General features: G+C 42.2%; 1 protein-coding gene across 2 annotated transcripts in view; it reads right to left on the bottom strand.

Annotated features, from left to right (window-relative positions):
* The window catches only part of FGF13 (fibroblast growth factor 13), a 553717-nt gene extending 527921 nt beyond the window's left edge, over positions 1–25796 (bottom strand). For both annotated transcript variants that reach the window (XM_068250991.1, XM_068250987.1), the window contains exon 1: positions 25583–25796. The gene's annotated coding sequence lies outside the window, so the exon portion shown is untranslated. The remainder of the gene's footprint in view (positions 1–25582) is intronic.
* Positions 25797–26488: the final 692 nt, after the last annotated feature.

The following is a 26488-nucleotide window of genomic DNA, read 5'->3' on the forward strand; positions in this document are numbered from 1 at the left end:
CTTACATAACATATGTATTGTACGGTCCCCGTTTTGATTTCAGTACATTTTATATATTAAATAAAAAGAAAACTGCTCCAGGCATTTTCCATATTTACTGCCTCTGAAACCAATCCTGATGTAATTTCCTCTCTTAGGCCTGGAACCCACTGAAATCCGCAAACGCTAGCGTTTTGCCTGAGCAGTTTGCAAGCGAATTCATGCGAGTTTTCGGTCGCGTTTTGCAACAGTGTATTTTTTTCCTCAGCGGTTGTGTAGCGTTTTGCGTTTCGCGTTTTTATCCTGATTGGTCCTGTGAATTATTTTTAATTTTGTTACAGTGTGCTGAACCGCAAAACGCTAGCAAAACCGCTCAGTTTAGGTTTTGCTGAGCGTTTCTGCTAGTGTTTCAATACTTTACATTGAAGCGCTAACGCTCCCAAAATGCTGCAGGTCCTGCGTTTGCGTTTCTGGGAAACGCAAACGCTCCTGTGGAAGTTGCCCCATCCATTAACATCAGCTGAGCGTTTTGGCAAAACGCTAGCGTATCGCAGCGCTGCCAAAATGCTCAAAAAAATGCTCTTGTGGGTTCCAGCCCTTACTCTTTATCTCCTTTGCCTGAAATGGTGCATATGGTGTAATGGTGTACATTGCCAGCGGAGCTTTGTAGGAACTGTACTGTCATATCTAGCTTGCTTTGAGCACAGCATAGATGGTTTTTCAGCAGAGGGGTGAGGTGTATTTCCCTCCTCAGCCTCCTGTCACACTGAACTGCCCTCAGCCAATCAGTAAGCAGCGGGAATGTTGGAGGGGAGATAAGCTTACCTATCCACGGCAAAGTACCAGAAAAGAGCCAGGCTGACTGAGATAAGAGTCATTACAGCAGACACATTAAAGTGGACCTAAACCCTTGCACAGGACAGAAGGAAAACAGAGAAATGCAACCTGTATGTATTTAGAGAGTTTATCCCGTTTATTTCCCCCTCATTTGAGTCTAATCACATGTTGTAAATTGAGCTATCACCTGTGTCACGACTGCCATGGCAGAGATGGCATATAAGCTCATTTGAAAGCACAGGATAATAACAATATCTCTGCTTCCATGAAAGACACACTGCAGATTTACTACAGTATTTGTATCAACTGTATCAAACAAATGTTTTTCTGTAAAGGTTATTATGCTGTTGCGCATCTTTTAGAACAGAGAGGAAGCTCTGAGTTCAGATCCACTTTAATGATTATATTGGAATGCTTGCAATGCAGACTGCATGTACACTGCATAATAAACACAGAGCAGTGGGTAAATAGAATTTGATTTTATGACTGACAATTCTGCTTTAAAAGAGGGCATCAATGCTCCTAGGAAATGCCCCTTACATGCTCTAGGCCCTCCTCTTCATAAGTACACTGTACTCGTAGTACTAGGTAAAGTGGTCAAATGACCTAGTCATTGGCCAATCAAAATTGGATAGGCCTTTTTTTTTTTAAAGGGAACCTTAACTGGGAGATATATCAGAATCAGAATCAAATTTATCAGAATCAAATTTATTTCGCCAAGTACAACGGGGGTTGTACCTGGAATTATTTTTGGCTCTTACAGGGTCGGAGATGGTACAAACACATGCATGCAATCCAACATATACAATCAGGTACAGTAGTACAAGTAAGCATATACCTATGTATACATATCACCTATAACTGTAGTGAAGGACGCGTGGGGAAATCTGGAGTGCTATGTGAGGGGAGCAGCCTGCCAACTATTGACGGTGCTCACTCGCTCCACAGCAGCACCAGATGCCCCGCAGTGTGTCCTGGAAAGAGTGGATAGAGAAAGAGTGGATAGAGAAAGAGAGAGAGAGAAAGGATAGCTAAGAGAGATGAAGAGAAGAAAAAGGCAAGAAGAGAGAGACAGAGGCAGAGTCCATGGGGCTGCAGATTAAAAAAACACCCCTGGGTCCAGCCATCAGTCCCAGTTGATGTGCAGGGATCTATGGTGGATGCAGGCAGATGGATGTTTCCTTTTAAACAATACCAGTTGCTTGGCAGTCCTGCTGATCTCTTTGGCTGCAGTGGTGGCTGCATCACACACCTGAAACAAGCATGCAGCTAATCCAGTCTGACTTCAGTCAGAGCACCTGATCTGCATGCTTGTTCAGGGGCTGTGGCTAAAAGTATTAGAGACACAGGATCAGCAGGAGAGTCGGGCAACTGGTATTATTTTAAAAAGGAAAAATCCATCTCCTTCTCAGTTTAGGTTCCCTTTAATCTACCTTGGCCTGTATGCATTAGCCAGACATTCTGAATTTCTATGTACCCCCTTCTCCATACCAAAGACAGGCACTTCAGTGCTGTGGTTATGCTGTCATCACTCACCAGGCCAATAACTAAATGGAATGACTCACAATCGGGTTGCACGTCTTACGTAGCCAACAGCGGGAGAACAGAGGTGACCCAGAGGATGACAAGGGACCTCCCGGACTACGGGGGCTGGAAGAAGCCCCAGGTAAATAAAAGGCTACAAGTTTAAGCATAGTTCAGGTGTGCTTTAACAGTAATATACATTCTTCTTCCCACCTCACAGCAGATGACAAAAGGTCACCTACTACGGCTTTAAGAAGAAACCAGGCTGTAGGTGTCCAAGGCACTGCTATTTTAAAAGGTAGGACTTTAGATACCTTTGCAGTTCTGACTATGATGTATGCTGGGCTGTGTTCTCTACCTGACTTTAATTGTGCCTTAGAAAAAGAAGAATTGCACACAGGTGCACTCCAGAGGCCTATTTATTTGGTCATCTTTTTGTATAGGAAATATCAGCTGTATGTAGAAAGGAAAGTGTGTCTATTAGTGGCTTTTTCCACTGGGTGCACTTTGATCCTGTTTTCAGAGTACAGGCGAATTTGCAGATCGAAAGGACAAATCAGGCAAAGAGCTGTGCTCTCTTTCCACGGCCTGCTTTCCCATTTAATGTGATTCTAGTTGAACTGCAACGCACTGCATGCATAATTTTTGTTGCAATTGCTGACCCATGCAATTGAATGGGTCTTTTCACTTGTGCCACAATCGGACCAAAAAAAATCCTAGACTTTACCTGGGGCTTCTTGCAGCCCCCTTTAGTCGTCCTTTTCCCAGTCCACTATGTTGTGCCACTGTCAGCCACGTAAAGTCTGCAGCTAGGCTTAGATGCAGACTACTGTACATGCACGGTATCGGCCACGGGCACCACCCGATCATGTCCCCAGTCTGATGTAAGATTAGCTTCATAATAAAGCAAAACAAACAAAAGTAATGACCTTTGAAACTTTTCTGCTTTTCTCAGCCATATAAATTATTTACCTTCTATGTACTTTTCTGGACATCACGCTAAGTTCCACTTTCTGTTTGACTGCTTCACTTGCATAGGTAACAAAACACTTGCTGTACAGGAAAACAGAAAGGGACTTAAGACTACTTCTTAGTAGGATCAGTACTAGCCATGTGCATGTAGGCCACAGCAATTTTACTGATCCTAACGCTAGTGGAGCACAGACTTTTACTATATTAGTGCCGCGTTCAGGGCCCGATTTAAGCCAAGGCCACATAGGCCATGGTCTAGGGCACCAAAGGATCAAGGGTGGGTGGGCAGCAGGCTATACTAGGGGAAGGGAAGGGTCACCTGGCTACCTATACTGGAGGGAGGGGGTCATCAGGCTACCTATTTGGATGTGTGTGTGTGTGTTTGTGTGTGTGTGTGGGGGGGGGGGGGAGGGGGGGGGTAGTGTCATCTGGCTTCTTATTCTAGAGGAAAGGGGGAGAGGGGTCATCAGGATACTTATACTGGAGGGAAGGGAGGGTCTTCAGGCTACCTAAACTGGGGGAGGGTCATCTGGCTACGTATACTGGAGGGAAGGGTCAACAAGCTACCTATACTGGAGGGGGGCAGCTACTGACAGTGGCCTTGGGCGGTAAAGATTACTAATATGGCCCTGGCCGTGTTGCTATAGTAACACAGCTGTTATCACATTAATGCGCATGGCACTAACAGAGTGATGGGCGGTGCTCCCCTGGCTTTAGGTAAATTTGCTGTGCTCTGCTTACACAAGGCACAATTACTGTTGTTTCGTGCATCACTGCTGCGTTTGTGCTGCATTTTTAGTATTGCATACATTTTTGAAATCGCAAGGTCATTTGAAAAAAACATGAAAATCGTGATGACCTGTACACAATGATGCGATGAGTTTTTAGAAAAACGCATTAGCAGTGGCTGCTGCACATTTTAAGCACTTAGTTTGAAAAAAACGCATGAAAAACGGTAAACAATCAGGAAACCAGGAAAAAATAGCCTCAGCAAAATCGCAAGTGCAACGTAAGCGCACAAAACATTACAAGTAGAAATTTAATTAAAAAACACACGGCGTCAAGATACAGTAATGGCTTGCAACATTCCTGCTGAATTCAAGTGTTAATCTCAGAACAGGCCTATCCTGGTCACATTATTATAGTTATATTCCATGAAATCAGAACACCTGCCTTAGTGTACATGTACATGTCTGCCCCTTTCAGCAGTCAGTAAGCAGTAAATTCACTTACGGTAGTTGACCAGTGAGCTGTTCTAAATATATATAACCATATTGCTTACTACCTAGTAGTGCAGCTCTGTAATTATGCTATTTATATGTTACTGCTCTACACAGCTCAGGACAAATCAATCAGTCAGTCTATAGAACTAACTGATTGTTGTCTTAGTGCCTCTTCCACAGTCAACAGATGAGTAGTCTGACCTTTACCTCTTGGACAGCTGGTATGAGTTGGGTTCTGTCTCTCCTACTGTACAGTAATTTGGCATTTTTGCAGATTATTGCTCTTGGCAAATTACAAATAAAGGATGGCGATAATAACACTGTTTCCCTTGTATCTGCTTTTGCTAGATAGCAATAGGGGATGCAGAGGTTGCTATTGCACCAGGGCCCCCGAAACAGAGGGGCACTCCATCCATCTTATCAGCTTTGTATTGGTACTAAGCTGGTAACACCTCTATATGTGCATAGCATAGTAGTATTCCTTAAAGAGAACCTGTACTGAGTAAAAATATTTAAAATAAACACATGAGGTAACTTCAAATGAACATTGCATAGTTACCTTGCCATCAGTTCCTCTCAGAAGCGCTCCATTTTCTTCTGACAATAATCCCATCCAGTTCTGACAATATTTTGTCAGATCTGAAATATATCAGTTGCTGTCAGTAAAATATCAGTTGCTGTCAGTTACAGCTGAGAGGAGAACTGATGTGTCCATGTTTCCCTATGGCTCAAGTGGGCGATGTTACAGTTTAACTGTGTGCTGACCAGAAAGCTGTTATGGGTAATGGCTATTTTCAAAATGGAGGACAGAAAATTCCCTTGATCATAGTGAACAAATAGGACGCAGGACAGGAGAAAGACACGGAGGAGTAGACTACATGGAAGGTAAGTATGACTTGTGTATGTCTATTTTGACTTTTATTCTCAGTACAGGTTTTCTTTAAACTGTTTCCTTACTCTGCTTACACCTCTCTGACACTGCTGTATATAGTAAACAGAGGCATCAAAAGAATGAAATATGCTAAAATTGTTAAATTTGCAGAGGAGGTCCTGGTGGTCTGGTCTTACCTCCCCAAAGCAGACACAGAACTGTCAATTTCAAAAACACAATTTTATTGACATACTCCAAAAAAGTGTTGCAACGCGTTTCACGGGCATCAACCCACTTCATCAGGCAATGAACGAGGAGTACACAAACAGTAATGGGTCCGTCTCTGTCTTAAAACGTCCATTTTGAATTTACTTGTTTAATGGTTCCCATACATATAGGAAGTATGGACAGATTGACCATGAGACAGAGCTCTCGCTGATCGAATCTAATCACAGAGAGATCTGTTGGCTGCCCAGCATGAACTATATGCGGGTTCCTCCCCTAGTGCCCATGCTATGTAAATTCTCACCTCTCCTGCTTGTTCGACTCCCCGTGTCCTGTACTATCCCCCTGGTTACCGCCAGTGCTATACCACATGGTGCGTGTACCACGTGGCATGTGTGCCTGGTGCCATGTGGTACAGGCATTAGGTAACGGGGTGACAACAGATGGCGTTGCTCCAGAGGGACAGGCGAGAATTTACACAGTATGGGCGGGGGAGGGGCATTTTCCACTTTGGGGAAAATTGGTTGGGGGGTCCACCATGTACTTCCGAGGTTGTGATATCAAACCCTGTGACCAACATTTTCGCCACGTACCCGATGATGCACTTTGACCAAGATTTTCCCACATGCTCGATTAATACATTGATGACTGAATTCAGGCCGAAATCGAACAAATCATCGATTGGACAGACAAGTTGCAGCACCGATTTGGCCCCCACAGTTAGTAAAATATTGGTAAAATTTGCTGATATATATTGCTATTGGAATTATCATTGCCCAGTAGTAGAATATGAGTAATTTTACTGACATTATACTAGCGGCTAATTCTGGCGCCCACATTTCCATAGCGTTCATTTTGCTCGTACTCCCTTTTTTCTGTTTATAAAATTGGTAGCACTTTTTACTATGTTATTTATTTATGATGGATAACATTTTGTTAATAAAAGTGGTGCTTTTAATCCCAACAAGTAGTCCACCATTTTGTGTGTTTTAAGCATTTACTGCATAATAAAGGTAGGCTGTAGCCACATTTGGCCCCTATACATAGGCAGCAATGTTCGTTTATCTGACATGTTTGCTTTAAATTGCATTTCAAAAATATAGTATGGAGATGATTGTATCACTTTAAAATAACAAATTGACACACTGAATAATAGAACATTATTTTGTCATTGTAATTACTGTAATGCTTGACAGAGCTTGACTTAAATGTCAAGCAGGCCTCAGATGCACTTTGTCAGAGGCTTTCTGCATAACACAAATGATCTGTGATTGTGGCAGCCTCTGCACAGAGTTCTCATAGCTGTCCATTTCAAAGCTCTTATCGCTGCTGACTACCACATTTACACTTTACCCAGAAATATATTTCAGCAGTTATTTACGGACGGATGCTGGAAGAAAGGGGCAACATGTATGATGTAATGGAAAGATGAAAGATATGGTGCTGTTTAAATGCGGTGAGCAGTACAACAAAGTCCAGCTATGGAGGGCACTTTGCAGGATGGAGGCAGTGGAATCTTAAATAAAAGAGACCCATCATATTCTATGTCATGTTTCAGAAGCTGTGATGAAGACAGATCATATTTTACATGTAGTGGACATGTCCACTAATCTATGTTTTTGGGATCAAACGTCTAGTCTTCTTTCTAACATATTTCAGAAAAAAATAAAGATCCCCTAGTCTTAGGCAACAAGAACTATAGCACCAAATACCCAGAATTTAGGCAACAAGAACTATACCGCCAAATACCCAGAATTTAGGCAACAAGAACTATACTGCCAAATACCCAGAATTTAGGCAACAATAACTAAACCGCCAAATACCCAGAATTTAGGCAACAAGAACTATACCGCCAAATACCCAGAATTTAGGCAACAAGAACTATACTGCAAATACCCAGAATTTAGGCAACAAGAACTATAGCACCAAATACCCAGAATTTAGGCAACAAGAACTATACTGCCAAATACCCAGAATTTAGGCAACAAGAACTATAGAGCCAAATACCCAGAATTTAGGCAACAAGAACTATAGCACCAAATATCCAGAATTTAGGCAACAAGAACTATAGCACCAAATACCCAGAATTTAGGCAACAAGAACTATAGCACCAAATATATGCCTTTTGTAAGGACATGTAATATTTTTAGGAAATATTCATCTATGTAATGTCAAGTCTGTTTGTGAAGAGTTGTGAGGAGGACAGCATATACTCACTGCTTGACCTTGATATGACTCTCTAATGTAAACACAATGTTCACAATGCAGCTTACAGACATAAGCCTTTGGGGTGCTTGCACACTGGAGGTTATGTTACATTGCATCCTGAATGTAGTCATAATTTAATGGTATGTTCACATCGGGGAGTTAGCAGTGTGGTGTGACTGAATCTGTCGGAATAATGCAAGGCATGCTGTGTGGTACCAGATGAAGTGTGCAGTTATAATTGCAGTGAAGCATACTTTTACGCTATGACCTTTTTAACTTAGTGCATTACATGTGCGATGCAATGCATGCAGTATATTGTATACTCCCTCCACTTTCCCTCCCTCTGCTTTGCAGTTCTGGTTTTACAAAATGTGCAACTCCCTAGTGTGAAACCAGCTACAATGTATGGAGTAAGTGATGAAGAGAAATTGCATTTTTCTGTAAAAGATTTTTTTCCTTCAGCTTTGTTGAGTATGGGTATAAGCAGATAGCGATGACCTAACACAAGCCTAACAAGGAAACCAGATATGGGGAAAACAGTGGGTGTGCGGCGTACCCACTGCAGTACCAAAAACAGGCCTTCAGGGTGTTCCCTGAAGGCCTGTTTTTGGCGGTGCAGTGGGTACGCCGCACACCCATACGCTACTGTGTTAGTACGCGGCGTTCCCTATCTGGCCACCAGCCAAGCAGGAAGAGACGCGTGCTTGTGGTCACTTCATGCTTGGGGGTAAGCGTTAGTGCACAGAAGCGTATTGTAAAAATACGCTACTGTGCGCCATAACGTTGTGCCGTCAACTGTTTACAAAAAACCTGCATCACCATAGACGAACATGACTGCCGGGCTGACGCAGATTGTTGCAGGTCGCCAGAAAAGACGCACGGTAACATAGTTTTGCGATACCGTTAGATCAGGCACTTCCGGCGCAGCATGGCAAGTGTGAACTCCCCCATAGGGATACATTGGGCTGCGGTAGTAGTGCGGCAATTTTTCTGCACCGCTCCAGTGTGAAAGGGCCCTAAGAATTGGAGTTTGAGGACTCCGTGTCTAGTCCTCAGGTTTTAGTTTATAATTCTACTATTAAAATCTATTACTATAGATGTATACAGGGCCGGATTTACCATAAGGCACTGTAGACACGTGCCTACAGGCGCCTGATGATGGAAAGGCAGCTCACTTCCCTCCCCTCGTGCCTCTCTCCTGCCTTACCTATGTAGAGTCCCAAGCAGAGTGTTTTCTACACCCATGGAGGGACACAGAAATGTTGTGGTCAACACCCCTGGAAACAACAGCTCACAACCTGATCATTACTAGAGTCCTCGTCTAATGCCAGGTTTAGAGGGGTAACCAATGAATTTATTAGTATGTTTTGGGATTTTGGTGCAAACGACAGTTGCCCGAAGAACACCAACCAAACACAGCCCTTATACATCATTTCTGATTACATTTTTTTTGGGGGGGTTATTGGTAATACATTTCTATGACAGAGCAGAAAGTTTAGCTAAAGGGCTACTGGCTTGTTCTCCTTGTGGTGGCGAATGAAAGACCCACCCCATAGGGTCCCAGTAAGAGGGCACAGAATACATCATCACTAAATGATGGCATGGTGGCATAGTGCATAGCACTCTTGCCTTGCAGTGCTGGGTCCTGGTTGGAATAAAGCGTTCCTTTTATTCACCAAAAACTTTATCACTACTTATCGCAACAAAATGATCTATATCGTGCTTTTTTTGCCACAAATTAGGCTTTCTTTGGGTGGCACGTTTTGCTAACAATTATTTTATTCTAAATGCATTTTAATGGGAATAATAATAATAAAAAAAAATAAAAAATTAATTATTTGTCACCTTTCAGCCATTATAGTTTTAAAATAAGACATGCTACTGTAATTAAAACCCATGCATTTTATTTGCCCATTTGTCCTGGTTATCACACTGTTTAAATTATTTCCCTATCACAATGTATGGTGACAATATTTTGTTTGGAAATAAAGGTGTATTTTTTTCAGTTTGGCGTCACTAATTACTAGCCCTTATTTGCAAAAATAACAGCAATATTTCCTCGTGACAGTAACATACATATTAAAAAAGTGAAGTCCCTTGAGTAACTATGTCTATTTTTAAAAAAATCATTTTTTTAAATATGCAAATGTTTTATTTTGGTAACTATGGGAGAGTGGGGGTGGTAAGGAGTTAATTTGAATGGGAGATGTATGTATTTTAATTTTTTTTTTTTAAATGTATGTACTTTTACTATTTGGCCACTAGATGTCCCCCACTTTATCTTCCTCTGCATTCTGTTAGTACGCTAACAGGGAGAAATGCATATATGTGTTATTTATCAATGACCATGGCATCTCATTGATGCTGGTGGTCATTGATCACAGGCACTTCGAACGGTGAATGGGAACTGTGTTCACTGGTTTGTGCACCTATGGGTGGCACAGCGACGGTTGATGGAGATCTACGTCCCTGGGACTTCAGATGAAGACTAGAGGACATGATCTGCGCATGGAGGAAAAACGTTTTAGGCCCTGTTCACACTTGCGTTTTTGGGGAAAACGGACCGGATGTCCGGACCGGATCCGGACCGTACCGGACCCATACGGTTCCTATCCGGATCCGGTCCGTTTGCATACGTTTTCAATCAGGTATGAATACGGCTGCGATCCGGATCCGTTTTTTTAAAGAGATAACACACTATATAAATTCCTGGGGTCTGGAAGGTCAGCAGAAGCTGCACCTGTAGAATCAGGTCCTCCGCTGCGTAGGGCCTCACCTCCACGTCCGACATACAGCCAAACAGCTCCAGCACAAAGTCACTGCTGCTCCACTCCAGAAATGCTGTGCCCATGTGTCCTCATCCAAAATGGCCACTAGAAAACGCATAGGAAGTGGGGTAGAACGTCTGTTTTTTATAGTCAGTTTGTTCTGTGCTTTCTGTTTCCCACTGGTTTCTATTGCCGGACGGTGCAGTCAGGCTCCGGTACGGGTGCGTCTGCCGGATGATCCGGACCTTAAAAATAGCGCATGTTGGAAAAGTGTCCGGAGTCCGGATCCGGTCTGGCTCCGGTCCGTACGGAACGGACGCGTGTGTACGGTCGCATAGACTTGCATTGCTATGCCGAACGTCCGTTCCGTTTGTACAGTATATGGCCGGATCCGGCCCGGCGAATCCGGACAGCGAACGCTAATGTGAAGCGGGCCTTAGCCATTTTAGGAAAGGGTTCTTAACAGTAAGAGTGATTAAGATGTGGAATGCATTGCCACAGGAAGTCGTTACGGCAAACTCTATACCTGCATTTAAAAGGGGCTTAGATGCTTTCCTTGCGTTGAAAGACATCCATGGCTACAATTACTAGGTAATGCCTAATGAGGTTTATCCAGGGATTTTATCTGATTGCCATTTGGAGTCAGGAAGGAATTTTTTCCCTTTTGGGGCTAATTGGACCATGCCTTGTAAGGGTTTTTTGCCTTCCTCTTGATCAACAGGGATATGTGAGGGAGCAGGCTGGTGTTGTACTTTGTACTGGTTGAACTCGATGGACGTATGCCTTTTTTCAACCAAAATAACTATGTAACTATATAGATATCCTGCACTCAGTGCAGTAACTAGTTAATGGCTACTGTGACGAGCTACCACAGGGAAGTGTACTATGATGCCACTAATTGCAGTTAGTGTAAAAGGGGCCTCAGTGGGAAATGTAGCTTATCCATTCATTTGCATGCAATCATTTTTAAAATGCAGTTTTGCTAAACTTTGCCTGAAGTGAAAGCCTTTATCTTTTGCTCATCATGGTAAAAAGGTGTAAAATGACTGACTAGTTCAATTTCTCAAAATGGGGATCATTTACATTTATATACCACAATGTATAAGAAAAATGTAGCATGGATCAAGGACTTTAGCATTTAGAAATCCATGGATGATCTTTTCATCAAGTGTCAAATGAAAAAAGGAATGCAGTTAATGAAAAGACATGGACATAATTGTGGAATGACTATACATTAGCCGCTCATTGCATATGTATAATTCTGCACTGGTGCACACTTCTCTGTCAGTGCACATCATCAGTTCGTCTACCCCGATGCCTACAAGCTAATTTTGGTACTCAGTCACTGGGAGATAAAGTGACTTGCGTAAGGTCATAAGAAGCCACTTTAGGAATGGACATAGAGGCTTTATTGCTTCAGACACAGTGTCTCAGCTAGTGCTCAAGAGGTGATGTATTCATATTACCAATAATCATAAAATGCCGAACATTTATATGCTTACAGGATCTGCAATAATTGTGGAACATTAGTCAGAACAAGAAAACGGATAGCAATCTTATGTGTATTAAATGAGCATTGCTAGAAATTGTATTGAATCACTTCTCAGCAGCGGTGTACGTAGTGGCGTAGCTTTGGGCCCAGTGCAAGTTTTACATTGGGCCCCCCAAAGGACGCAAGAGCCTTTACGGAAAAACAGCACCGCCATAGGTGCCTTTTATAAAAGTTGTAATTTGCAGCAACGAACAGAAATTTGGGTGCGTGGCGGGGGCCCACAATCGGGAAATTGACCTTTTTTGTGGCAAATCAGGGCTTTTAAAATGCCTGCAATTTGCGGTTAAAAAAAAGTACATTTTGGCGCCGGAGGTGCCCTGCTAGGGGTAAACATGTTAAATTTCGGCGCATGCAAGTGCTCTGTATAATTGCAGGTGACGGGGGCTTGCGGATATGCAAATTGTGACATTGCATAGTGGACACAGAATATCCACTATGCAGTGCTGCAATTTACATATCCTCAAGCCTCCGCTTGATTAGAGTATTAGAGGCAGATGATCAGCAGGATAGCCAGGCAATATGCATTCTTTTAAAAGGGAAGCAATGAACATATTCAGTTTTATGTGAGCAAGATAGATCTCCCATAATGCATCATTGCTTGATTTGCAAACCACCCCTTTATATCCTTAAAAGCCAGACCCACATTCAGGATCACAGGAGTACAATGTGTGCTTACTTTGTGCTAATTTTGCTAAGACATACAGTTACAACATGCATACAGCTGTTTCTGAATGATTGCTGCCCATCAATGCAGGCAATGTATTAATATGACTATGAGGTAAGACATGGACCACATACTGCAGTGCACCTAGATTTTTTTTTTTTTTTTTTTTTTAGTAGGAGGGCTTTTTGGTCCCTCTATGCCCCTCATATTCTCCTACTGCTCCTGGGTCACCATGAGTGGTCTGGCAACTATAATTGTATAATTAAAGGAGGAAATTATAATGCCTCACATGAAAGTCAATGGAAAGATTGTGGATGGTGGAGCGAGTTATTTATTGTGGGCAACTGATTATTTACATTGTATGGTGAGGAGCGGAGTACACATCTATATAAATGGAATGGTCTATGCAAATTGTTGATTTCCAGAAACTGCACAGTAAACTAACTTTAGAGTATGTTCCCCGAATACTTTTAAAAAAAGCGCTGCAGTAATTGGGGCACCAGAGAGTTTGTAGAATGTTGGTAAAATTACAAATATTCTAACAGCGGTGGACCGAGGGAATGGTCAGAGGATCAGGAAGGCTCTATGGGATCCAGAGCCTTCCATCGCCATAGACTCGTATCTAACTTTTTTTACAGCTTCATTTCAAATTTGCTTTAAGCTTGTTTCATTTAAAACAAATGAGTGTGCAGATACTGACTTGTCTCCTGAAATTAAGATACATTTGCACAGGCCTGGATTTACATCACAGGAGCCTATAGGCACAAATGTCCTGACACTCTAGACTCACCTCCCATGGACCAACACCAGTCAAACCGCACTGCAAGTGTGCTGGCTGTCGCAGCTGTCACTTCTCTCTTGCCCATCATAGGTAGCTACACGTGCCCCTTAGTATTTAGTAGGTAGAGGTGCCCCCGACTGAAAGGAGATCTGGTCAGTGGAATGCCGAGACATGGGCGAGTATGCTCTCATTTACACTCCGCTCAGGAGCCTGTATAAATAAAGTGGAAGGAAGGCACTTGGGAAGGGGAGTGAGCTGCCTTTCCATGATCAGGTGCCTGTAGGCAGGTGACTACAGTGCCTTATGGTAAATCCGGCCCTGCATTTGCAAGAGACGCAATATTCAAGTGCATAGAATCGGACGGGCAACAATCCACACTGTGGACGGGGCTCCTTTTTAAATAAATCAAAGGGTTAACAGCGTGGTTCCTGGGGCACGTACCCCACTTCCTCAAGAACTGGCTGATCTGATGCATCTGGCTAGATCTCCACAAACTGACTTATCAGCTCCACAGCATCTACTGACTTGCCCCTCTAAAAGATAAACCCAGTCACTTCACTGTTTTGCAGCTGTTTACAGGGAATCCTCAGCCTGTTCCTCAGCCACTGCTGGGCATACATGGCACTTTGCCGTCCGGACAATTCGGCGCAGGGTGAGCCAAATGCCAGTGAAATTCCAGGCAGCGGTAATTACTATCCCCCCCCCCCCCTCCGAGTCATAGCAACTCGCAAAGAGAAGTATTTCAGGGGCCAGATACCTGAATTACCCGTGCGCAGGCCACAGATTATACCATTGCTGCTATAGCTGCACCAAACTCAGGTGCTATGCAGCACGCGACGTGCGGAGAGAAGTACTGCCTCGCACTGGTGGTGTCTGAGGCCAGAGGGGGAAAAGTGCTTCTACAGGGCATGTCAATACCTTTCTGTACAGCCACGTTTAAGAGGCGAGAGGCGAGATAATAAGGAAGAATCCCCCATTTCTACTCTCTCTTCAAATAAGTGACCTTCAAATAAAGGCGCTGCAATACCTGTGGCCATATCACTGGTAAAAGAGCTCAGTCAGCAGTACAATCCCTCTACCATTAGGGAGCTATTGTGGCAATCCCTGTAACTCCCTGGCTTCACTGGGAAATGCTGTTAGCAATTGTGAAGATCCATCACGTAAATACCACTGCTGTCCTCTGCCACTCAGGCATGTTTTGCTTGCACTGCTGTGTTGAGTGTGGTGTCCTCTGAACTGTTGTCATAAACAATCTGTGTAGCCCCCGCCAGTGTGAGGTAGGTGGCTGGTGAAATATTTCAGATTTTGATCTTGGTTGCACTTTCCAGGAAAACGTGAAATGCTTTGTGGGTGAAGTGAAAGGGAAGTTTCTGGACGCCAGTAATTCTCCCTCCGAAACACGCCAGGACTTTAACTGAGCTATGTAACAGCATATGACTGTCTGCCATTCCCTTTATTCAGCAAACTGTGCATGCTACTCTGACCAGCTAGTTCCCATTTAAATATAGCATTGAAGTCATTACCTATGAATGCAATTAGATACAGAAGTCACTGAGATGGTTCCTTCCAGAACATATGTTTTCATGTACATTTCCATGCCATGTGTTGTGATATCAGCTGATGTGAGTGGGGGGAAGATGAAGAAATCCCCAAACTGCACTGGAGCGTTGACCTGCAATGGTGCAAATAGGCATCATATACAGTACCTAAGCATACTGTACACAAGGATTTATATTTATCTGAGGATTTTCAGCATCCTGTAGTCTTGTCTGCTTGTTAGATGCAACCCCTGGGCTATTGTGCATGTGCTTCCCGGCAGGGCTGTCTAGTCGGAGCAATTTTGGGTGTCTGGAGTCGGAGTCGGTGGTTTCAATAAACTGTGGAGACAGATGATTTTTGAAACAAATCCATTGCCTTTGTAAAAATTAGACTAAGAAGTCGGAGTAATTTTGGGTACCTGGAGTCTGAGGTTTCATAAACTGAGGAGTCGGATGATTTTTGTAACGACTCAACAGCCCTGCTTCCCGGTGGCGTGCACCCCCAATTGCGCTCTCACAGCTGGGAACGTTCTGCATATGTGCACTTTGCTAAGACTGTAAGTGCACTTGCACAGAAAGCACCCAGAAACAGGAGCCCAATGATGTGACGGGATGTGCATGGCCTGAACCTGGATTGTGGACTCCTTCAGCTGCAGGAGAAGTGAGGGGATCGGGAGGATACAATCAAACAGACTACTAGGGGCTGGAGGAAGCCTCAGGTAAGTATAAACCCTTGTGTATTTTTTAGCTCAGGTTTCCTTTAAGTGAAAGCAAATGTCCTATGTGTGTGAAACATAGCAGGACACCACTTCTGATGTCAACAAGCTAAGATATTTCTAACTAACCAACAGCTTTGTTTGCTTTTGATTGAGTGGATAAGTGCCATAGTGTTCCATAGTTCAAGCACAAATTAGTGCAGTAATATTAACTATAAATATTGTCTCAATGATTCAAATGATGGTGCTTGGTTACGTCCCATTTGCTTCAGTTACACTACCTCCATGGGCTTGGAGGTATTTGACCCTGAGCAGGTCTTTCTTTTCTGGGGGGTGCTGCCTATCTCTTGGTTGTTGCTTGTGTTGAAGAACACACGTATGAAACAAGAAGACTCTGATGAGGAGGATGCTCAGCCCTGGTTTTGATGTCCTCTCGCCAACTTCCTATGTTCCTCTTTGGCTTGTTGCATGTGGTCCAGTATTAGTCATGGAGAGAATCCGAAGACATAACAAAAGTTGTTTAGGTGATGATACCTTTATTGACTAACTGTACAAGATTTCTTTGCAAGCTTTCGAAACTTTAAGTTTCTTCTTCAGGCATGTTTCAGAACTAGATCAGAACCATACCTGGTTCTGATCCAGTTCTGAAACATGCTTGAAGAAGAAATGCAAATGCCCAGTTTAGACAAGACAACATTTATATTGCAATTTTCTCCTGGCAGACTCAAAATGCTTCTGGGCTGCAGCCACTATGACATGCTCTACGGGCGACCAGGATCATTAGGGAAGCCCACAGACTCATTGTTTTACATAATGGCTTGAGCCAAGAATTGAACCCTACTCAAAAGGCACAAATCCTACATCTTAGCCAGCATGCTATCCAGCTGACCTGTTTAGACTGGTTAAGGCATTACATATGAAAACTGTTAATATGATATAATGATGCATGCAGGTGGCCCCAGGGACCAGAATCAGAATAATTTATTTCACCAAGTACAAAAGGGGGTTTGTACCTGGAATTGGTTTTGGTAATACAGGTTCTGGAAGGATGGGGGGGATAATGTCCGAAAGTCAAGAGCCAAGGCTGCCATACTACGGCGTCACCAGTCACACTTGACAATCATCTGTCATCCTTAAGGAGACATGGAGGGAGGGGGACAGAGGGAGGGGGACAGAGGGAGGTGAAGGTTCAGCGGTGATGACCCAGTTCTTTATGAAAGAAACCTTCATAAAAGATGGAATAATATATAATGGAGCCCAGAGCAGGTTAATAGATTTGGCACCCTATTGTAGCTCTTTTAGTAAGCTGAAATGTAGAGAGGTCAGGGAAGGTGGCCACTAGCCAGTGGGCTCCTTGACACCCACTAGGCTCCAAGCATCTGCCTAGTTTGCCTGGTGGATGATTTGGCTCTGAGTGGCACGTTTCTTCAGTGTATAAGAGTACAAAGGATACATGCCGGGTAGATGCACATCTTGGTGATCACTGTAACCAGCTTATTTTTCTAAACTCTTTTAATCAAGTTGACCATTGATAATGTTGACCTCCCAAATGCATCTGTTGATCTCAATATCCAGTAACAGATTAGCATAGAAGGATGATCCAAGGTATGTAAAAGCTTCAGCCACATTCAAATTATAGTCACACTTCCTGTGAGAACAAATTCACTACAGGTCATCAGGAAATGCTCAGTCTCTGAAGGATCTTCCTGCCATGGGATGCATATGATGAATTCTCTGCAAATAGCCTCTTTTTAATAATGGCAACTTGTGTTTTCTGTCAGGTGAGTCAGTTTATACAGTTGACTTTTTGATCATGTATGCAGGTAGACAGCACCTGAAGTGAAGCCAAAATACCTCACAAGCATGGAGAAGATTCCAAATGGGAGGTTCTCTTGTACACCCTTGTTGCATTCCTCTATTAATAGCAAAGGAAAGACTAGTCAAAACAATGATACACTTCATATCCATGTGGAAGAAGACTGCCATGCTGAGCACCATGCTGGGGGGCGGACATCCACATTTCTCCTACAGTTTAAATTGTCTATGCTGCTGATTAAAGTGAAGATCTTGGATAACTCAATGAGTGTCAGACAGACCAGCAGTTCCATTCTATGCACTGGTCCTGGAGCTGGTGCTCAGGAAATCCTGTGTCAGTGGTGGATCTGCCTGCTGCAAAATGGAGATTGTGAGTAGACTGTACTCAATATGGAAGTGCTTCTGATTCTGAAACAGTTGCAATTGTTATCACCCTTATTATTCTATCATTTCACAGAGGGGCTTCAGCATGAAATATTTTTCATTCGTAAAAACTTTTGAAGTTATGTCATCACTGACTGGTGCTTTACTGCAGAAGGGTGAATAGGTGGTCTTCCTAATCTCCTCCAATTCAGGCATATCATTCAATTCTTCTGACACAGTCAGACCTTCAAGAGCAGTATAGGGAGAGAAAAACATATATCCTACTAGGAGAAGAGGAATCCACAGTGACAATCGCTGCACACTATGTCACAGCATGCCACAGACTGAGAGGAGCATAACGGAACTGAAAACCTAAAAAATGTCCACAGACTGCTTAGCCATTTTCCCCCTACCCCACCCCCTCCCATGTCCCCTATTTGCCCTTGCTTTGGCAATACCTGTAATGAATCTTGGTCATGCCAATAAAGCTATCTTTGATTTGATTTGATTTGATTTGATTTGAGTGCTTGTCAACACAGAGTACGGTACATCTTAGATTAAGGTTTACCCCATCTCCTCCTCATTTGTGCCTCTGTTGAGGACTTCAGTTTTCTGCACTGAAGGTCAACAGTTTTATTATGACATCTTACAGTCAAAAGCATACTGGATACTTCTGACCGGCTGTAGGCATTACTTTTTGGCACAGCATCTTGTAGTACACTGTTCTATGCACCATGCAGTATGCAGTATGCAATATTGACAAGGATCACTCACAGGGAGGCACCTGTATACTTGTAAGGCTACATATCTAGCCTCATTAACAGGTTCTTGGACCACCAAGATTCACCCTAAATCAATAGGGGTTCCAGGTACAGGAAGTGAGGAATAGGGGAGAATTTAATTTTTCACCAAAGTCATGTTCACACCAAAATTTACATTTTCAATCGACACAAAAATGTTCACAAAAATATGTAGTAATTTTCCCAAGATTCACAATTTGACAAAATGAGGACTTTCTTGAAAATATGGATTTTTATGCCTATTGACTAATGTATTTGGCAAGAATGAGTTTTCTCACACCTATTGACTTTAGTGCCTTTGTTGGCAATGTGCGGTTTACTCCTCCTCCAAAATGTTGAGCAAAAGGCCATAGACTGTACAAATTAGCCACAGCATGCTAGATTTTCCTGCTGCCACTGGCATTACATGGCACATCACCAAGCTACATTATCCTACCACACCCAAAAATATAGGTGGGTCCAATAAAATTATATCATTTGAGAAGTGATGAGCACGTATTTCTCTTAATCATAATTTCACATTGTAATTTTTAATTATGATGTGAAAATTTAATGCAACATTTTGTTTGTGTTTGTAACTGTAATCCGGAACCGTAATTTTGCAATTAGGAATTTTTGCTGAGTTTAAAAAAGCATTTTTTCTTTGGATTTTTACATTTTTCTTCAAAAACTACCGGTACATGGCCTTTTTGAAAAAAAAATGTGGGTTTTTTGTACTTGTTCCCACCATTCCTATTAACCAGTGAAATTCGCACAAAATTATGCAAAGTTGCAAATGGATTATGCAAAATTAATTGTATTTCAAAATCCTAATTACATATGGCCACAATTGCAAAATCATAATTATCAGATTACAATCATCACTACAGTTGAGCACTGGAGCTTAAAAAAAGGTTCTGCCACATTATAAAATACCTTGTGGAATGGTATTGGATGAGGCGTGGGGCCCCATTCTCCCTGGCTCCACCTTCCTGCCAATCTGCCTGGTTTGTTAAGGGGTCAGTAAGGCTTGGGTGTAGTCTACATTTTATTAGTAAATAAAAAATACAGGTATATGAGCTTGCAGGGGTGTTTCCAGAGTACTGATAAATGTGTATCTGTAGGGGAATAATAAGTTCACAAATGGGTACTTACCTAGGTAAAGGGAAGCTTCTGGATAATCTAGAGGCTTCCACTGCCCCCCTCTACCTTGCCGTTCTAGCGCTGAGACACTTTCCCGCCCAATCCCCCCCCCCCCCCCGCCCCGATGCTTGTAAACAAGGGCTTGTCCTGCCTGCGCTCAGCTTTTTCCACCGAGACTGAGCAGCGGCTCTGCGCTACTGTGCAGGCATTGCAGGTATGAGCCATTCTGAACCTGTGCACTGCGCTCACGTTTGTTTTCAAGTTAGAGCTCACTTTTGCCAGCTTCAGGAACAGCGCAGTGGAGGGAGAAGAGGCAGCCTCTAAGCAGCAATACCAGTAATCGGGTGGCAATCACTTGAGCAGATGATGGCCCGGAAATACATAGTTAATTGCTGGGGTGCCACCGCAAGTCTTTATTAAAAGGACCACTATCGGGAAAAAAGTAGGCAGTTAAAATCTGACAGAACTGACCGGTTTTGGTCCAGTCCATTTCTTCATGGGGGATTCTCAGGGTTTCCTTTGTTTTCAACAGTATTTCCTGAAGAACAGCAGTTGCAAAGTTTAACTGACAAAATAGTGTGCAAGTGAGTAAGGAGGCTGGCTGGTATCTAACTATTTTGGCAGTTAAACTGCGGTTCAGGAAATGCTGTTGAAAACAAAGAAAACCCTGAGAATCCCCCATGAGGAGATGTACTGGCCCAAAACCTGCAGGTTCTGTCATATTTTAACTGCCTACTTTTTTCGCGATAGTGGTCCTTTAAGTGAATCCACAATTGGTATTTTCCCAACTGAAGGTTAACACCTCATACGGTATGTGGCAGTAGAAAAGCAGGTCACACATGACAGTTATAAAGGGGTTAATTTACAGAAAGAGCTTGATGTACTTTTATAATGATGTTATGAGATTCTAAATATCAAATGTACCTGCTGACTCTGCAAGTTGCTGCTATGGTAACAGACAAACAGTACGAAGTCACATGGCAATTCAGCCGTCTTACTGTGTTTCCAAAATACACTAAGGCAGAGGTACACTTGTGAAAATCTGCAGCATTTTGCCACAATGCAAAAAACAAAACTAAACCTTTCCTACGGGTCTATGCGTGAGTTTGTACAGTATTTAAAAAAACAGATACAACATTTCCGCACAACACATAATTCCTCATTGTAACTCCCGCATACACAACTCAGACAAAATGCACATATCGTGTCACAAAATGCTTGAAGAGAACCCTGCAAGCACAGCTGTGATTTCTCCCTAAGTACTGGTTTCAGCACGGGGCATTGCACTGCTTTTTCCTGCATGCAAATTCAGATGGGGAAATGCAGCCTGTTGAAATCAATAAGCTGCTGTCCGATTCACGCGTGGGGGATAAAACCAGGGACGGCATGCAGCAATACATTGGGCATGTGAATTACTTCTAGCCAGAGGCATTCTCACATCACAGCAAGTGTCGACGTGCGTCTCAAAGACACATGGTGGCTGAAGTGGAAACGGGCCCTAAAATCTCAATGGCTGGAAAAACAAACTAAATCACTTCCTCGCCTTCCATTATTTCTGAATTATGTTTATTATTTAACCAAAAGTTAATTTTGATTTGTAAGGGCCTGAGCCCACTAATGCAGTTGTGTCCACTTCTATCCGCTCTTCAGCATCTGTAAGGCCTCGTACACATGACTTTGCGCAGATGGCCGTGCAATCGGAACAACGTGTATGATATGAGCTATGAGCTGATAATTCATTACAGTGAATGGGTCAATGATGTGCTTCCCCCCCAAAAATGCATCCAGCAGTGCGATAGCGCATCCGACTGCTGCGCAGCGCATAAGATGGGAACAGCAGAAGTGCATAGTAAGTTCTTGCATGCCGCACAACACAGGCGCTGCGAAAATATGCACGGCAGTGTATATGATGTGAACGAGGCCTGGAACCCACTAGAGCATTTTTTGAGGGCTTAGGGAGCGCTTTCAACTAGTGATTTCCCTAAACGCTCTGCCAATGTTAATGGATGGGACAGATTCCTCTACAGCAATTGCAATCGCAGGACATGCAGTATTTTGGGAGCTTTTCCATTCTAATGTATTGCATAGGAGCAGGGAAGTCGCTCCCAAAATCGCTTGCAAATTGCTATCGCAAATCGCTAGTGACTGCGATAGCGTTTTGCACTTTCTAGTGGGTTCCAGGAATAACATTGATGTGTAACTGAAAAGCGGACACAACTGTGTCAGTAGGCTCAGCACTTAGTGTACACAACATGGAAATTATAGGTTAACCTATTCCATCAGATTTTACCCTCTCAGTAAAACAATAACCCCGCATTTTCCGCTGTTTGGTAAGGATTCATCTACTTTACAAATTGCTTATTTCCTGTACTTACAACTTTTTACCTTTTTCTTTTTTACTTTTCAGATTCCCACAAGAAAAAGTACAAAAAAATAAGGTGTCCCAAATGAACTTAAACCGGACCTGAACTGAGAACTTCCTCTCTGTTCTAAAAGGTAAGCAACAGTATAATAAGCTTTAAAAAAAACATTTCTTTGGAACAGCTGATATAAATCCTGCAAATAATCTGCAGTGTGCCCACTTCCTGCTTTCATGGCAGCAGACATTTTAACATCCTGAGTTTACCATTTAGCTGCTCTCCCGTGGCAACAGGGGAGAGATCAAATTACAACTTGTGATTAGTCACAGATGAGAGTGCATTTCTCTATGTTTCTCTTCTGTCCTATGCAAGAGTTCAGGTCCACTTGACATTATGTCCCGTCTTAACTACTTTTTGACTTTCTAGTTGCTGAAAACATAATTTGTTTGCAAGCTCATGTTCAAAAAGTACATTATACACTAAGTTCATTATACACTCTCACATGTGACAGTGTAACACATTTCAGTATAAAAAGATTTGGAGAACATATGCCCCCATAGACACACCCACCTTAATGTATGCATACTACGATGAATATGTGAGCAAGACATTTCTTCATTCTTCGGCTTACACAGATTATTTTCCTGCATATCGTTTACAATAGCAAATAAGCTATCCAATAGTTAAGGAGGAACTGTGATAAAATTACCGTAGTGAATAAAAATGCTTATTTTATTAATGTAATATTACTTTATAGATTATTTAGTCAGGGTTTGCCCATTGTAAAATCTTTCCACGCCCAATTTACATTTTGAAATGTATCTCAGGGGGCGACGTCTTTAGTGCTGTCAGGTGACCACTATGGAATGTTTCTTTACTGAGAGGTCCATATCGAGCATATCAAATTTACCTGGTCACCCAGAATGCTTTGGGAGTAGAATTCCACCTAGCTAAATTGCCTAGGCTAAACATCTCTGGGAGGGCGGGGCATACCATTATAAAGCAATATACTGTATATATATATATATATATATATATATATATATATATATATATATATATATATATAAAGTGTTTCTGATGCTGAGACCAGGAAAATGACCATGAAATGGGTATCCTGAATAGTTTTTGCATTCTTCTATAAGTCAGTCACTACAGTACCTCTGCAAGACTGAGCATAAAGTTTTAGGACAATACAAATATTGTTTGCAGTGGATGGATTTATTTAGATATGTACATCAGGGCTGAGAGACCAACAAAAGAAGAACAAAGAGGGGTTGGTGGATTTGGTTCCAAAGCAAGAATTCTGCCGCTAAAAGTAAGGACAGTCGGGGGCTGTGTGTAATATCTGTGTCCTTTCAATATAAAATCACTATGCACAGACCTCTATAAAGGCTTTGTGAAAAACACACACACACACACACACACACACACACAATCGTTTGGACCAGAAGAAGACACACAAAGATGTACCCGTATGTGTGTACCTGCTTTGTTAACTTTCCCATAAACTTTAATGGAGTGCATTCCCTGACGCAGACAGCAGGTCGTTTGAAAAATGCAAAGCATAGTACTGTATATAGTGTGCAAGCTAAAAACACTCCCTATACAAAAATGCTTGTGCCATATTAACAGTACATAGCATGAACAGGTCTTAACTGTTTTTCTTAACAGCATCGTGATGATCCAATAATGGAATAAGATAAAATGGGGCCCTAGACAAGAGAACAGTTTTGCCCACCACTGATGGTCACCTGGCTTTTTTTTAGTAAGATTTGGTGAGGGATAGCATTCACCAGGCCCCTAGATTCTCTCCAGGCCCTAGGCAACTGCCTAGGTTTGCCTTGTGATCATCAGTTTATATCTAATACACAATGCAGAAATAAATAAGTGAAAGTGTTTGTGATCTTGTGTTATATAAAACCAGCACATGGCCTGCTGAAAGTACCTGCAACCCATGCAAATCTATTTACAGTCATTATTTTGCTAGGCTGATTTGTAAGAAATATAATGTTACCTAACCTTGGACAAACACAGACAACTGCTTGCAAATGAGCTCTGCACAACTGCAAAACAACAGGAATTTCTAACATGTCCACACTGGGAGAATCCTAATAAGGAGAAAGTCAGCGAAGGATGAGCATACTGTATAGACTAGTATGTAAGGGTATGACGTAGCACTTACACTGAAGCCATAGAATTACAGAACTGATCTGTTGGTGTTTACTCTAAAACTGCAGGCAAGGCATAAACAGCAAAAGGCTAAATAAAGACATCAATAAAATAAATAAGACCAACAAAACTTGTAACAAATTGAAAAAAAAAGAAAAATCAAACAAACATTTCAAGAAACAAAAAACAAAACCTGATATTGATGTTTAGATCTTAAAAATGCAATACAAGGTGCATTTTATGCAGTAAAGGACACTATATATGCACTAATATCATTCTGCGCCAGTCTGTACTGGTTTACGTATTACTGTATAATATGAATTGCCTGGCTGTTGACTGATTTATTATATTTAACTGATTGATGACTAGCCATACAACCGAATATATACAGCACGGTGGCGTGGTCAGCACTGTTGACTTGCAGCACTGGTTCCAGGGTTCAAATGCCATTCAGGGCACTATCTGTACTGAGTTTGTAGGTTCTCCCTGTGCCTGTGTGGGTTTCCTCCGGGCACTCGTTTCCTCCCACATTCCAAAAACATACAGATAAGTTAATTGGCTTTCCTCAAAAATTGGCCCTAGACTATGATTCATACACTACACAATACATACATAGACCTATGACTGAGGTAGGGATTAGATTGTGCGTCCCACTAAGGGACAATTTAAGTTACATGACAATATACAGCGCTGTGGACGATGTCAGCGACATACAGTAGTAAAAATAAAATATATCAGTTTACTACTATCTAGCCTTATGAATATTTCGCTTTCATATTTTCTGTCCTTTTCCTTCCAAAGACAAATTGCAAATTGAATCACAGCCTGTCTTAGATTGACATATTTTATGGCAGCAGATCTAATTTAATTCTCATTCTTTGGATGATTTGTACTAATGTAAAACAAGTCTGATAAAACTCAAAGTTTCATATATTTTATTCATCATCCTCATGAACGTATTACCAAGACGTTTTGAATCAATGTGTTAGACAGCAATGTTTTTCCACTTAATTGTACACATACATAAGGAACACCAAAAACATGAGTGACAGCAGCAGAGCAGGTAGGTGAGGCAGAGAATTTTGTACCTACCTTTGCCTGAAAGTTTATCACCAGCCAATATTTCCAAAAAGAATCTGCTGCGCAGCCAGCGCTACTTAACTTAATCACTTTAAAATGTGTAAGAAAGGTTGTTCCTGGCCGTCCCTTTGTAAAAACAACTTGTTATAAATTTTGTCCACAAAAATACGCTGATCAAATATGGGAGGACTGTCAAAAGCAATTACAGGGGTCATCAGCTGAATGCAGTTCACACCAGAGTAATCTGAAAAGTGGCAAGTCACAGGCTGTATATTGATTCTATTTTTAGGGGAACTAAATTCCTCACTGGTTTTTTTCTTTCCAAGTTGCTCTAACTAAGTGCAGAAGACAGCTGTGTGGGGATCCTCTTACAAGTCCAAGCCTTTATCAGTTTAAGGCCGCAGAAAGCGGAGATTAAACTTATTCTCATTTTTAGATAGTGACACATTGACATTTTCAGATCATGTTTAAGTGTGTTTGCTCTCTTATTGCTAAATTTCCCCCTCCTCACCACAGGAGGATTCTGAGAACTTAGCGTGAGAGCCATGAGGGAACTCTACTCCTCAAGATATCTGGCTTGGGTTCCACAGACAGTCAGGAGCTGTGGATAGGAGCCATGGTGCTTGGAATGGGTTAAGGAAGGTTGGTCCTCTGCTGTCACCATGTAACCTTACGCTCCTGGGGATGGAAGGGTCAATACATTGACGTGTTGGATGGGGTTGTTTACTTGGCAGGCACGTGGGGTCTGCCTTATAAATAAATGCTGTTGCACCGGGCAGTTCTGCTCTTTCTTTTTGAATACAGAACTCATCTTAGACGCTTCGTAGACTTCCTTGCTGGTTTCATATAAAACAAAACTATCCTTATTTTCAGTCCACGTTTATTTTAATTTCAAACTAAATTTTATTTGTATTTTAC

Source organism: Hyperolius riggenbachi, chromosome 8 (assembly GCF_040937935.1).
Source record: "Hyperolius riggenbachi isolate aHypRig1 chromosome 8, aHypRig1.pri, whole genome shotgun sequence".
In the NCBI taxonomy this organism is placed as follows: Eukaryota; Metazoa; Chordata; class Amphibia; order Anura; family Hyperoliidae; genus Hyperolius; species Hyperolius riggenbachi.